Below are 14,367 nucleotides of genomic sequence, written 5' to 3'. Positions count from 1 at the left end.
AAACTGTAGTCAGACAGGATACTTGAAAACAAAAAGGTTGTTTTTAGTTTCTTCTATCCAAATAATGCTTTTCCAAAACTAGACTGGTTTCTTTAGATGTTTTTTGGCAAAGTCTAATCTGGCCTTTGTCTGTAAGGCTGAGTAATTATTTGTGCCTTGTGGTGAATAACCCCTTCACCACCGTAGATGCACCAATATGTCCTGCTTGTCAGGGACTTCACAACCTGGGATGTAATAAGTACATCCTGTATTCCTGCGATTGCCGCTTGAGACTCTGCTTTCTTGACAATCAAACACCAGCTCTCACAGCAAGGGATGGTCCACGCACCGTCCCTGGCTGTTTAATCTCTTAAATACAACTGTTAATATTGATCACAGCATTTAGGGGAATAGGAGAGGGATCGCGCTTCCTGTCTCCTCCAAATTGTGCCCCTGCAATGTTATAGTGAGGGTATGGTGACCTGATGTTCCCATGATGACCTCTGGGTTACACAGTTACGGAAAGTCTCAAGGATCATGCCAGGAGCATGATTCGTGATGCTTTTGACAGTTACAGCTACACTCTTTTGAGATGATTGTACAATGAAATACAGTGTAGCTGCACTCAGAGCAGTGAAAGGTAATGTTCCAAATAGGAATTAAGTAAAAAAGCAAAGGAAAATAAAAAGTAAAAATCTAAAAAAAATAAGAAAATAAACAAAAAAAATATATAAATTATTCCAATAAGGAGTTATATTTATGTAAAAAGCGCAACTTGATCTATAAAACTGTTATACTAGTTAATCCCTTCAGTGAACATCGCAAATAAGGCAAAAACTGGATTTTCATCATACATCTGACAATAAAGGGGACTAAAACACAACCAAAAGAAATAGATAAAAAAAAATGGTACCACTGAAAACATTATATTGTCCTGCAGAAAACAAGCCACCATATGGTATAGTTCTGTCAGCCAAAAAATAAAAAAGCTATAGATCAGAATACAGCAATGCAAAAACCTTTTTTTCTATAAAATAGCTTTTATGATGGAAAAGTGCAAAACATAAAAAGCTATACAGATGTAGTATTACTGTTGTCATACTGATCTGAAGAATAAAACTGTCTTATCACGGTTACCGAAAGGTGAATATCATAGAACACAAACAAAAAAAAAGCAAATAGTTCCTTAATTGTCGTTTCATCTTGATTCTGCCTTACAAAAAGTGGAATAGAAAGTGAACAAAAATTACTATGTAGACCAAAAAGGTGCAAAAAACTCTCCAACTTAACCTGCAAAATATAAGCCCTCATTTGACTTTAATCAGCACAAAAATAAAAAGCTATTGCCTTCAAAATTTGGTGGTGCAAAAAACCTTTACTTTGTAAAAAAGTGTTTTTTAACGTGATAATAGCCAAACTTTAAAAAAAAATCTACAAATACCTGATATCGCTGTACTTGTACTGACCGAAGGAATAAATCTGTCTAATCCTGGTGTATGGTGCAAAAAAAAATAAAGCCAATTCTTCAGCTGCTATGAATTTGTTTATTCTGCAAAAGATCGCATTAAGCGATTACGTCTAAATTTCTGAAAATCGTGATTCAGAAAAAAAAAAATTACAATGGAAAATTCATTGAAGTAAGAAAGATTGAATCAATGCATTCAACAACAGTTTTTTTCGCCTTTGAAAAGATGGACACCGCTGAACAGAGTCCAGAATAACTCTGCTGACTCCATAGTGAATTGATTACCTGAATCACATATTTGGAGATTTAGATGAAAAGCCTGATGTAAGTGATAAAATTAGAGCACAAGATAAATGTGAACTGATCCAAAAAGTTCTGCACACCAAATTTCCACCAATTAGCATTCAACTCAACCCACAAAAATATAAGTGCCCACTCAGGTCCTTAATCTGTTATGGAACTATTGGTGACTTCTATGTTACTGGTAGTAAAAAAGCTCTAGAAAAACTACAAGTGCATCTCAATAAATTAGAATATCATCAAAAAGTTAATTGATTTCAGTAATTCAATACAAAAAAAGGAAACACATATATTATATAGAGTCATTACAAACAGAGCGATCTATTTGAAGTGTTCAATTCTGTTAATGTTGATGATTATGGCTTACAGCCAGTGAAAACCCAAAAGTCATTATCTCAGAAAATTTGAATATTATATCAGACCAAGTGAAAAAAAATGATTTAAAACTCAAAAATGTTGGCCTACTGAAAAGTATGTACAGTAAATGCACTTAATACTTGGTCGCTCCTTTTGCATGAATTACTGCAGCAATGCGACGTGGCATGGAGGCGATCAGCCTGTGGCACTGCTGAGGTGTTATGGAAGCCCAAGTTGCTTTGATAGCAGTTATCAGCTCATCTGCAATGCTGGGTCTGGTCTCTCTCATCTTCTTCTTGACAATAGCCCATAGATTGTCTATGAGGTTTAGGTCAGGTGAGTTTGCTGGCCAGTGATACTGTGGTTATTAAAACAGGTATTGGTACATTTAAGAGTGTGGATAAGGTCCTGATAGAAAATGAAATTTCCATCTACAAAAAGCTTGTCGGCAGAGGGAAGCATGATGTGCTCTAAAATTTCCCTGGTAGACGGCTGTGCTGACTTTTCTCTTTACAAAACACAGTGGACCTACACTAGCAGATGACATGGCTCCCCAAACAATCACTGATTGTGGAAACTTCACACTAGACCTGAAGCAGCTTGGATTGTGGCCTCTCCACTCTTCTTCCAGACTCTGGGTCCTTGATTTCCAAATGAATTGCAACATTTTATTTTCATCTGAAAACAACACCTTGGACCACTGAGCAACAGTCTAGTTCTTTTTCTCCTAGGCCCAGGTAAGACACTTCTGGCACTGTCTATTGGTCATGAGTAGCTTGACACAAGGGATGCGACAGTTGTAGCCCATGTCCTGTGGGCTCTTTAAGCACTGACTCCAGCAGCAGTCCATTCCTTATGAATCTCCCTCAAATTTTTTAATGGCTTTTTATTAACAATCTAACCAAGGCTAGAGTTATCACAGTTGCTTGTGCACCTTTTTCTACTACACTATTTCCTTCCACTCAACTTTCCATTAATATGCTTGGATACAGCACTGTGTGAACAGCATGCTTCTTTAGCAATGACCTTTTGTGGTTTACCCTCCTTGCTGAGGGTATCAATGAGTGCCTTCTGGACATCTGTTAAGTCAGCAGTCTTCCCCATGATTGTTTAGCCTACTAAACCAGACTAAGGAACCATTTTAAATGGTTAGGAAGCCTTTGCAGGTATTTTGTAGTAATTATTCTAATTTTCTAAGATAATGACTTTTGAGTTTTCATTGGCTGTAAGTCATAAATAGAGATGAGCGACGTTCAAGGTTCGCCAATTTCATGTTAGAGTGATTTTGGGGGGTGTTTGAGTCGTTCGACGAACTCGAACGATTTGCTAAAAGTTCGGCAGTTCGAACGGTTCGATCACCAAAAGCATGACTTTACAGCTACGTGTGCAGGGAGCCATCACTGGCAGCCTTCGGTAAGCTGGTAACCAGGGTAAATATCGGTTATCCAAACAAAGCGCTTTGCTTAGTAACCCGATGTTTAACCTGGCTATGTGTGCAAAAATCCCCGAAAGCCACACAGAAGCTCTTCCGTGTGACTTTCGTCGGATGCCGCTGCACTCTGTGTCCCACTCCAGCCCCAGCCCCGCGGCTGCCCGCTCAACAGTGTTCACAGCTGCCCGCACTGTACAGTGTCCGCAGCTGCCAACACTGCAGTGACAGCAGCCGCGTGATGACAAGCGCTGCCATCAGGAGGTTAGTGAAGTTCCTTACCTGCGGTGATGAAGTCCTGCCCTCTCAACGTCAGCACTGTCACTGTCCTCCATGGCCGCCGCTTGTCACATCTCCTCTCACTGCCGATCCGGGACTGTAACTAGCGGTGACGTCACAGGCACCCGCGACACTTGGTTGTGAAGGCGGAGGTCATTGAACTCAGTGACAGCTCTGCTATCAGCAGTGCAGCGATCACCACAGGTAATGTACCTCGCTATCCTCCTGACAGCAGCACTTTTCATGCCCTGCAGTGACCTGGGCTGACCTATTGATGATAGCACAGGTCACTGCATTGCTCTCCCAGCCAGTATGGAACATTCTGTTCTTCATTGACTGGGACATTGACTATGGTATGGATCGTCATGGGACCCCCTTGGATTACACCAGACCTGGATTTATTTTTCTTTCTAATAAATTGGTGAAAGAGGGAATGTTTTGGGGAGTGTTTTTTCAAATAAAAATGTATTTGTCATCTATTTTTTTTTATTATTGACTGGGTTGGTGATGTCGGGTATCTGATAGACGCCTTACATCACAAACCCCAGGGCTTGATGCCAGGTGACATTACACATCTGGTATTAACCCCATATATTACTCTGTTTGCCACCGCACCAGGGCAAGGGGATGAGCTGGAGCGAAACCCAGGATTGGCGAATCTAATGAATGTGCCACTTCTGGGGCGGCTGCAGCCTGCTATTTTTAGGCTGGGGAGAGTCCAATAACCATGGACCTCCCTAGTCTGAGAATATCAGACCCCAGCTGTCCGCTTTACCTTGGCTGGTGATCCAATTTTGGGGGGACCCCCACGTGTTTATTTTTTTTAATTATTTATTTAATTTAAAATAACAGCTTGGGGTGCCCTCAGTTTTGGATTACCAGCCAAGGTAAAGCTGCCAGCTGTGGTCTGCAGGCTGCAGCCGTCTGCTGTACCATAGCTGGCCATCAAAAATAGGGGGAACCCCACGTCATTTTTTTAAAAAATATTTTTTTTTTTGCTAAATACAAGGCTAAGCACCCCTTAGTGCCACATGAAAGGCACCAATGGGGTGCAAAATTACAAAATGCAGGAGAGTGGGACATTATGTGTCTTTCTACCATTATAATGACAGAAAAGACTGATATGAAGTTTACTAGCACAGGAAAATCACCAGAGTGCTCTACGCTGTGAAAAGCAGTAGAAAATGGCACTGGAGTAAACATGTGACCGCCTCATGTAGGTTGAAGCTATAAATCCTGGGTAAATTTAAGTATTTTCCCTCCTTCAGTTTTTTTGCAGTACGCAAAAAATTGGAAGGCACACGGATGACAAACGGATGACATACGGACCGTAAACGGAACGAAAACGGATGCCACATGGATGCATCCGTGAAAAATTTGGACCGTTTTTTGCGGACCGCAAAAACGGATCGGTCGTCTGAATGTAGACTTATTCTGATGTGCCGTTTATAAACAGCAGGCAGAAATAAGTGAATAGCGCCCCCCAGCATCAGAAAATCTCCGGGGTTTCAAGGGTAGCTGAGACCCTGGAGATCATGATTCAGGCCATTTTTTCCAGTCCCCGCTCACGTGATCACCGGTATACACCGTATACCGATGATCACGTTACAGTAAATGACAGTGCCGGTAAAAAATTATTTATCTCCCATCTGGCATGAACAAACAAGTCAGATGGGAGATAAATCTCCTCCCCGATCCCCTCCGGTCCCCCGGTGTCGCCAAAGTGCCCCCCCAAGGCCGTGTGCACAGCAGTGTGCCGACCGCATTCACCCTACTCCTCTGATTTCTGTCGCATGTGCCATGACACATGCGACAGAAAACTCCTCCCCAGGCTCTGCCAGGTCACCTCCTATAACACCATTGGTGTTCCCCGGTGTCCCACGGTACCTGTGCAGCATTGATCCCCCGCGGCCCCCTCCTTCACAATAGATGCTTGCCGCATGCACAGAGCGGCTGTCAGCTCAGCTTCATGTGTTCAGACACAGTGAGTGGCGGTAACCATGCATCTGTAAGCTACTGCAATGCCCTGCTCATGAGGTAAGGAACATAGTTGATCAGGAGAGCTATACTACATTTCCAAATGGAGGTATTTGATTTTATAGTTGCCCTGCTGAACAACTACCAAACATGAGAGTCCGTTATACGCCACAAGAAAACATGTCTAAATAGCAAGCTCTGTTGTTTAGTATTCATTCAGCTGGATAACTGGACTTAAAGGGGTATTCTATCTCCTAGATCCTATCCCCAATATATAGTAGGTGGAATATCAATGATATCAGCAAATACCAATATTTGGAAATGTAATATAGTTCTCCTGATTAGGCATGCCCTTACCTCATGAGCAGGGCATTGCAGCTTTGGTAGCAACACTTACGACATGGACTCTGCTGCTGTGGAGCCGGGGAGAGAGGGTGCAGATTCATTGCACCCACACTCCTCACATGGAGGGTCTGCACTCCTAGAAAATGGGGGAAAACGTGTCCCCCCATATTCTAGACGGTCCAGAGTCGTCGTGGGACCCCCTAATTTTTTTTATATTACAATAAATTGGTGAAAGGGAATGTTTTGGGGAGTGTTTTTTCAAATACATTTTTTGTTGTTTTTTTTGTTAGTACTGACGGTTTGTGATGTCGGGTATCTGATAGACGCCATGACATCACAAACTGCTGGGCTTGATGTCAGGTGACCTTACAGCTAGTATTAACCCCATTTTTACACCATTTGCCACTGCACCAGGGCACGGGATAAGCTGGGGTGAAGTGCCAGGATTGGCGCATCTATTGGATGCGCCACTTCTGGGGCGCCTGCGGCCTGCTATTTTTAGGCTGTAAAGGGCCAATAACTATGGACCTTCCCACCCTGAGAATACCAGACCACAGCTGTCCGCTTTACCTTGGCTGGTGATCCAATTTGGTGGGACCCTACTTTTTTTTGTAATTATTATTATTTATAAAATGATTATAAAAAAAGAGGTGGGGTGACCTCCACATTGAATCACCAACCACGGTAAAGCTGGCAGCTGGGGTTTTCAGGCTACAGCCGTCCGCTTTACCCTAGCTGGCTATCAAAAATGGGGGGACCCCACGTCATTTTTTTTTTAAACTATTTTTTTAAATAAAAAAAATTTATGGGCTTCCCTGTATTTTGATTGCAAGCCAAAGGTAACGCCAGGCAGATGGGGGTGGCAACCCGTAGCGGTCTGCTTTATCTGTGCTAAGAATCAAAAATACCGTGGATCGCTACGTCATTTTTTTAATGATTTATTTTTACAGTACTGTGATGTCAGGCAATCAAAATACAGAACCATAATGGAGCACACATACCTGTAACCTGTATATAGCCGCTTCCATGTTGCAAAAGAGGCAATTATGGATAGAGGCCAGCCCAGGTCCCAGCATGTGGAGTAAGCTCTACACATACCAGGACTATATCAGAACTGACCATCCCAGTGCCAGACAGCAACCATTGATAAAGGCGGACCAGATCCATGTATGGTGCTTAATTAGCATTGCCTGTGGAAAGGGGTGAGGCAACTGAATGTGAACAGCTACCAACAGGAGAAATACATTGCAAACCAAAATCAGGCGTGCACAGTATGGTGGTGGTCAGCCACCAGAAAAATGTATCATAATCAAAATACAGGGAAGCCCATATTTTTTTAGTTATTTAAATAAATAATTTCAAAAAACCATATGGGCTCCCGCTGCATTTTTTGTATTGCAAGCTAAGGGTAATCCAAGCAGCTACTGGCTGCTAACCCGCACTGCTTGGTGTTACCTTTACTGGCAATGGAAAATCCAGGGAAGCATTTTTTATTTTTTTTGCCAAAAAACTAAAAAAAAAAATTACCTGAGATTCGCCATATTTTTGTATGCTAGCCAGGTACAGCAGGCAGGTAACCCCCAGCTCCATATTTGTACCCGACTGGGAACTAAAAATATAGGAAAGCCCGTTTTTTTAATTATTTCACGAATTTCATTAAATAATTAAAAAAAACATCTATGTGGGCTTCGCCCCATTTTTGTGTCCAGCCAGGTACAACTAGGCAGCTGGGGATTGGAATCCACAGCACAGGTTAGCCCGAGCTTTCTGGGCCCCTCTGCTGCGAATTGCAGTCCGCAGCCGCACCAGAAAATGGCGCTTTCATAGAAGCGCCATCATCTGGCGCTGTATCCAATTCTTCCAGCAGCACTGAAGCCGGGTGGCTTGCTGGGTAATAATGAGTTAATACTAGCTTTGTTTTACTAGCTAGTATTAAGCCAGAGATATTTTTAATGTCAGGCAAGTTTGACCTGGCCATTAAGAATCTCCAATAAAGAGTTAAAAAAAACACAGAGAAAAAATACTTTAAGAGAAACACACAGACACACTTAGAGACTCCATGTTTATTACTTCCTCTCATCCCTCCACGATCCATGGTCTTCTGTCTTCTTTCTCCTTCAACCCATGCAGTTCTGCTACATCAGACAGCACAGCATGGGAGGAAGAACGCTGCTGCTCCCGTGCAGTCTATTCACTCAGTGAGTGAGCAGAAGCTGCGTGCTGTAAGCGGTGACGTCACTGCTGACAGGCTGGTTACCATAGCAACGGTGCTCTGATCACGTGATTCTATTTACCGGTTGTGACAGCTAGTCCCTGCATGTGGGCTGACTCTGTAAAGAGCGCACACATGCAGCAACGGGGAGTCAACCATGTGCCAGAGCATTTCGCCGGTACACGGAAATGCTTAAACGATCACCGCATACCGGAGAGATGCACTGACAGGACCTAGCAATGACGTCTAGCCATGTGACTAGTCTGTAGCCAATGAGATAATAGACACGTGACTGGTCACATGCTATTTTGACGTCACGATAGGTCCTATCATCAGTGCTGGTTACCGGAAGGATGCAGCGATTATCGGAAGGAAAAGTGGCGAGAGACAGAGTGCAGGATGCATCGTGGGGACCTGTAAGTGTTATGGCAATGTTTATTAACTGTATGTATACATGTATAATGTGTTTTTATGTGTTTGCCTCCCATTGTTTTCAATGGGGTTCGAGTGGTTCGTCGAACGGTTCGCCGAACGTTCATCGAATGGGGCCTCCGTTCGACGAACCGAACCGAACTCAAACGCCAGGGGGGTGGCTCATCTCTAGTCATAATCATCAACATTAACAGAAATATACACTTAAAATAGATCACTCTGTTTGTAACAACTCTATGTAATATATGTGTTTCCCTTTTTGTATTGAATTACTGAAATAAATTAAATTTTTGATGATATTCTAATTTATTCTGATATGTGTTGAATACAAAAAAATCACAAAGATTAACCCTTGGATTCATCTCCTGCTCATATCCACTGCAGCACAATTAACCCTTTCTTTCCTCCGGTTACTGTTTTAATCTACTGGAGCAGCAGCCGACGTGGAATTACATCATACTCTAATGGTAGTTGTAACCCTCACAACTCTTGAAGGTGAGTTTTTTCAAATATCCTTTATCCGCTCCACCAGGTTAATACACCATTTGCTACATTTTGTCCCCTCCCAATCTTATTCTACCATGATTTTCCTTGAAAGCAGGCTTCTAAACAAAAAGGAATATTTTTTTGACATACATACTCACGATTAAAATCCAAACAGATGGTTCATGCTATTGATTCAGCATTCTTGTCCCAAGTGTGTTTCACGACTGCAAACATTGTAATGTTTGGCATCACCAAAAAGTATTCAAAGCCATTGTAGGATGGCCCAATCATCAGATAGTTGATCATCAATACCTCCAGAGGTTTATATGTTCTTATCAAGAGGCTTAATCAATTCAAATTGATGACAGGCCCAACAGATGTTCTACACCAGGGGTCTCAAACTCGTCTGGGGATATGGTCTGCACATAGAAACATTTTTTTTTTATTTGGGGGGCTGCATTCCTTGCAGAACAAAGTAATCTTTTTAGTAATATCATATTTTTTTTTCTATACACCTTTGGATCACTTTTTTAAAATGTTCTGCTCGTTTTTCCATTTTTTGTAATGGCATTCATCGTATGGGTTATGGTACAGTTTTATAGCTTGAATTGTTATATATGTGGCAATTACATGCACTTTTTTTTTTAAATATAAAAAAAGCATTTTTAATGGTAAACAAAATTTTCCATACTTTATTTAGAATTTTGTTTTACCTTTTTTTTTTGTAACTTTTTTTTACATTTTATCCCCTTCTTGTAAGTAATAAAGTTTTACAATTATCACCATATAGTAATTTTGTCCAACATCTTGTACCAACTTTCCCATGGGGTCCTCATCTTGTAGTAATGTTTGCATCATGGTCACCATTCTGTAGCAATGTCCTCTTCCTTGTTCCCATCCTGTTGTAATGTTCCCATCCTTGTACCCATTCTGTAGTAATGTACCCATCTTCGTCCCCATCCTGAAGTAATGTGCCCAACCTAGTTCCCTTTTTGAAGCAATGTGCTCATTCTTGTCGCCTTCTTGAATTAATGTGCCCATCCTTGTCCTCATACTGTAGTAATGTGCCCCATTCTAAGTACTGTGTGTGTGTGTGTGTGTGTGTGTATATGTGTGTGTGTGTGTGTGTGTGTGTGTGTGTGTCAGTGTATATGACTGTGTATAGATTTATATGTGTTTTTGTGAATTTCTCTTTAACCCCTTAGTGACGGAGCTAATTTTCACCTTAATGACCAGACCAAATTTTGCACTTCTGACCAGTGTCACTTCATGAGGTTATAACTCTGGAACGCTTCAACGGATCCCGGTGATTCTGAGATTGTTTTTTCGTCACATATCGGACTTCATGTTAGTATCAAATTTAGGACAATATTTTTTGCGTTTATTTATGAAAAAAATTGAATATTGGCAAAAATTTTGAAAATTTAGCAATTTTCAACTTTTGAATTTTTATACCGTTAAACCAGAGATTTCTGTGACACAAAATAGTTAATAAATAACATTTCACACAGAAACAAAATTTTTTTTTGTTAGGAAGTTAGAGGGGTTCAAAGTTTATCAGCGATTTCTCATTTTTACATCAAAATTTACAAAACCATTTTTTTAGGGACCACATCACATTTGAAGTGACTTCGATAGGCCTAGATGACAGAAAATACCCAAAAGTGACACCATTCTAAAAACTGCACCCCCAAAGTACTCAAAACCACATTCAAGAAGTTTATTAACCCTTCAGGTGCTTCACATGAACAAAAGCAATGTGGAATGAAAAAAAGCAAAAATTAAATTTTACCTAAAAATGTTGCTCTAACCCAAATTTATTCACTTTTAGAAGAAATAACACAACAAAATGGACCCCAAAACTTGTTCCCCACTTTCTTATGAGCGCGCCAATACCCCACATGTGGTCAGAAACCTCTGTTTGGACAAATGGGAGGGCTCGGAACAGAAGGAGCAATGAAGGGAATTTTGTTACTTACCGTAAATTCCTTTTCTTCTAGCTCCTATTGGGAGACCCAGACGATTGGGTGTATAGCTACTGCCTCCGGAGGCCACACAAAGCATTACACTAAAAAGTGTAAGGCCCCTCCCCTTCTGGCTATACACCCCCAGTGGGATCACTGGCTCACCAGTTTTAGTGCAAAAGCAAGAAGGAGGAAAGCCAATAACTGGTTAAACAAATTCACTCCGAGTAACATCGGAGAACTGAAAAACCGTTCAACATGAACAACATGTGTACCCGAAAAAACCCAAAAATCCCGAAGGACAACAGGGCGGGTGCTGGGTCTCCCAATAGGAGCTAGAAGAAAAGGACTTTACGGTAAGTAACAAAATTCCCTTCTTCTTCGTCGCTCCATTGGGAGACCCAGACGATTGGGACGTCCAAAAGCTGTCCCTGGGTGGGTAAATTAATACCTCAAGTTAGAGCTGCAAAACAGCTCTCCCCTACGAGGAGGCAACCGCCGCCTGCAGGACTCCTCTACCTAGGCTGGCGTCTGCCGAAGCATAGGTATGCACCTGATAATGTTTGGTGAAAGTGTGCAGACTCGACCAGGTAGCTGCCTGGCACACCTGTTGAGCCGTAGCCTGGTGTCGTAATGCCCAGGACGCACCCACGGCTCTGGTAGAATGGGCCTTCAGCCCTGATGGAACCGGAAGCCCAGCAGAACGGTAGGCTTCAAGAATTGGTTCTTTGATCCATCGAGCCAGGGTGGCTTTGGAAGCCTGCGACCCTTTGCGCTTACCAGCGACAAGGACAAAGAGTGCATCCGAGCGGCGCAGGGGCGCCGTGCGGGAAATGTAGATTCTGAGTGCTCTCACCAGATCTAACAAATGTAAATTCATCTCATACCGATGAACTGCATGAGGACAAAAAGAAGGCAAAGAGATATCCTGATTAAGATGAAAAGAGGATACCACCTTCGGGAGAAACTCCTGAATGGGGCGCAGCACTACCTTGTCCTGGTGGAAGACCAGGAAGGGAGCCTTGGAAGACAGCGCTGCTAGCTCAGACACTCTCCGAAGAGATGTGATCGCTACCAGAAAAGCCACTTTCTGTGATAGTCTAGAAAGTGAAACCTCCCTCAGAGGCTCGAAGGGCGGCTTCTGGAGGGCAACTAGTACCCTGTTCAGATCCCATGGATCTAACGGCCGCTTGTACGGGGGTACAATATGACAAACCCCCTGCAGGAACGTGCGCACCTTAGGAAGCCGTGCTAGACGCTTTTGAAAAAAGACGGATAGCGCCGAGACTTGCCCTTTAAGGGAGCCGAGCGACAAACCTTTTTCTAACCCAGATTGCAGGAAAGAAAGAAAGGTAGGCAATGCCAAAGGCCAGGGAGACACTCCCTGAGCAGAGCACCAGGATAAGAATATCTTCCACGTTCTGTGGTAGATCTTAGCGGACGTGGGCTTCCTAGCCTGTCTCATGGTGGCAACGACCCCTTGGGATAATCCTGAAGACCCTAGGATCCAGGACTCAATGGCCACACAGTCAGGTTCAGGGCCGCAGAATTCCGATGGAAAAACGGCCCTTGGGACAGTAAGTCCGGTCGGTTTGGTAGTTTCGACGGTTGGCCGACCGTGAGATGCCACAGATCCGGATACCACGCCCTCCTTGGCCAGTCTGGGGCGACGAGTATGACGCGGCTGTAGTCGGATCTGATCTTGCGTAGCACTCTGGGCAAGAGTGCGAGAGGTGGAAACACATAAGGGAGCCGGAACTGTGACCAATCTTGCACTAAGGCGTCTGCCGCCAGAGTTCTGTGATCGCGAGACCGTGCTATGAAGGTTGGGACCTTGTTGTTGTGCCTGGACGCCATTAGGACGACGTCCGGCCTTCCCCAGCGGCTACAGATTTCCTGAAACACGTCCGGGTGAAGGGACCATTCCCCTGCGTCCATGCCCTGGCGGCTGAGGAAGTCTGCTTCCCAGTTTTCTACGCCGGGGATGTGAACTGCGGATACGGTAGAGGCCGTGGCTTCCACCCACGTCAGAATCCGCCGGACTTCCTGGAAGGCTTGCCGACTGCGTGTCCCTCCTTGGTGATTGATGTATGTCACCGCTGTGGAGTAGTCCGACTGAATTCGGATCTGCTTTCCTTCCAGCCACTGCTGGAAGGCTAGTAGGGCAAGATACACTGCTCTGATTTCCAGAACATGGATCTGAAGGGTGGACTCCTGCTGAGTCCACGTACCCTGAGCCCTGTGGTGGAGAAAAACTGCTCCCCACCCTGACAGACTCGCGTCTGTCGTGACTACCGCCCAAGACGGTAAGGATCTTCCCTGTGATAATGAGGTGGGAAGAAGCCACCATTGCAGAGAGTCCTTCCGAAAAGGATACTTTCCTGTTCAGGGATGTTGACTTCCCGTCCCATTGGCGGAGAATGTCCCAATAAGAGGACGCAGATGAAACTGCGCAAACGGAACCGCCTCCATTGCCGCCACCATCTTCCCGAGGAAGTGCATGAGGCGTCTTAAGGAGTGCGACTGACCTAGACGGAGAGTCTGCACCCCAGTCTGTAGTGACCGCTGCTTGTCCAGCGGAAGCTTCACTAGCGCTGACAGGGTATGAAAACTCCATGCCAAGCTACGTTAGTGATTGGGTCGGTGACAGGTTTGACTTTGAAAAGTCGATGATCCACCCGAACGTCTGGAGAGTCTCCAGCGCAACATTCAGGCTGAGTTGGCATGCCTCTTGAGAGAGTGCCTTGACAAGTAGATCGTCCAAGTAAGGGATCACAGAGTGTCCCTGTGAGTGCAAGACTGCTACCACTGCCGTCATGACCTTGGCGAACACCCGTGGGGCTGTCGCCAGCCCGAATGGCAGAGCTACGAACTGAAGATGGTCGTTTCCTATCACGAAATGTAGAAAAACATTGGTGCTCTGTAGCAATCGGCACGTGGAGATAAGCATCTTTGATGTCTATTGATGCTAGGAAATTTCCTTGAGACATTGAGGCAATGACGGAGCGGAGGGTATCATCCGGAACCGCCTGGCCTCCACGTGCTTGTTGAGCAGTTTTAGGTCCAGAACGGAACGGAAAGAGCCATCCTTGTTTGGCACCACAACCAGATTGGAGGAAAACCGTGTCTTGTTCCTGAAGAG

This window comes from Anomaloglossus baeobatrachus, chromosome 1 (genome assembly GCF_048569485.1).
Source record: "Anomaloglossus baeobatrachus isolate aAnoBae1 chromosome 1, aAnoBae1.hap1, whole genome shotgun sequence".
NCBI lineage: Eukaryota > Metazoa > Chordata > Amphibia > Anura > Aromobatidae > Anomaloglossus > Anomaloglossus baeobatrachus.
The sequence above is the reverse complement of the archived record's forward strand: the minus strand, read 5'-3'. Positions refer to the sequence as shown.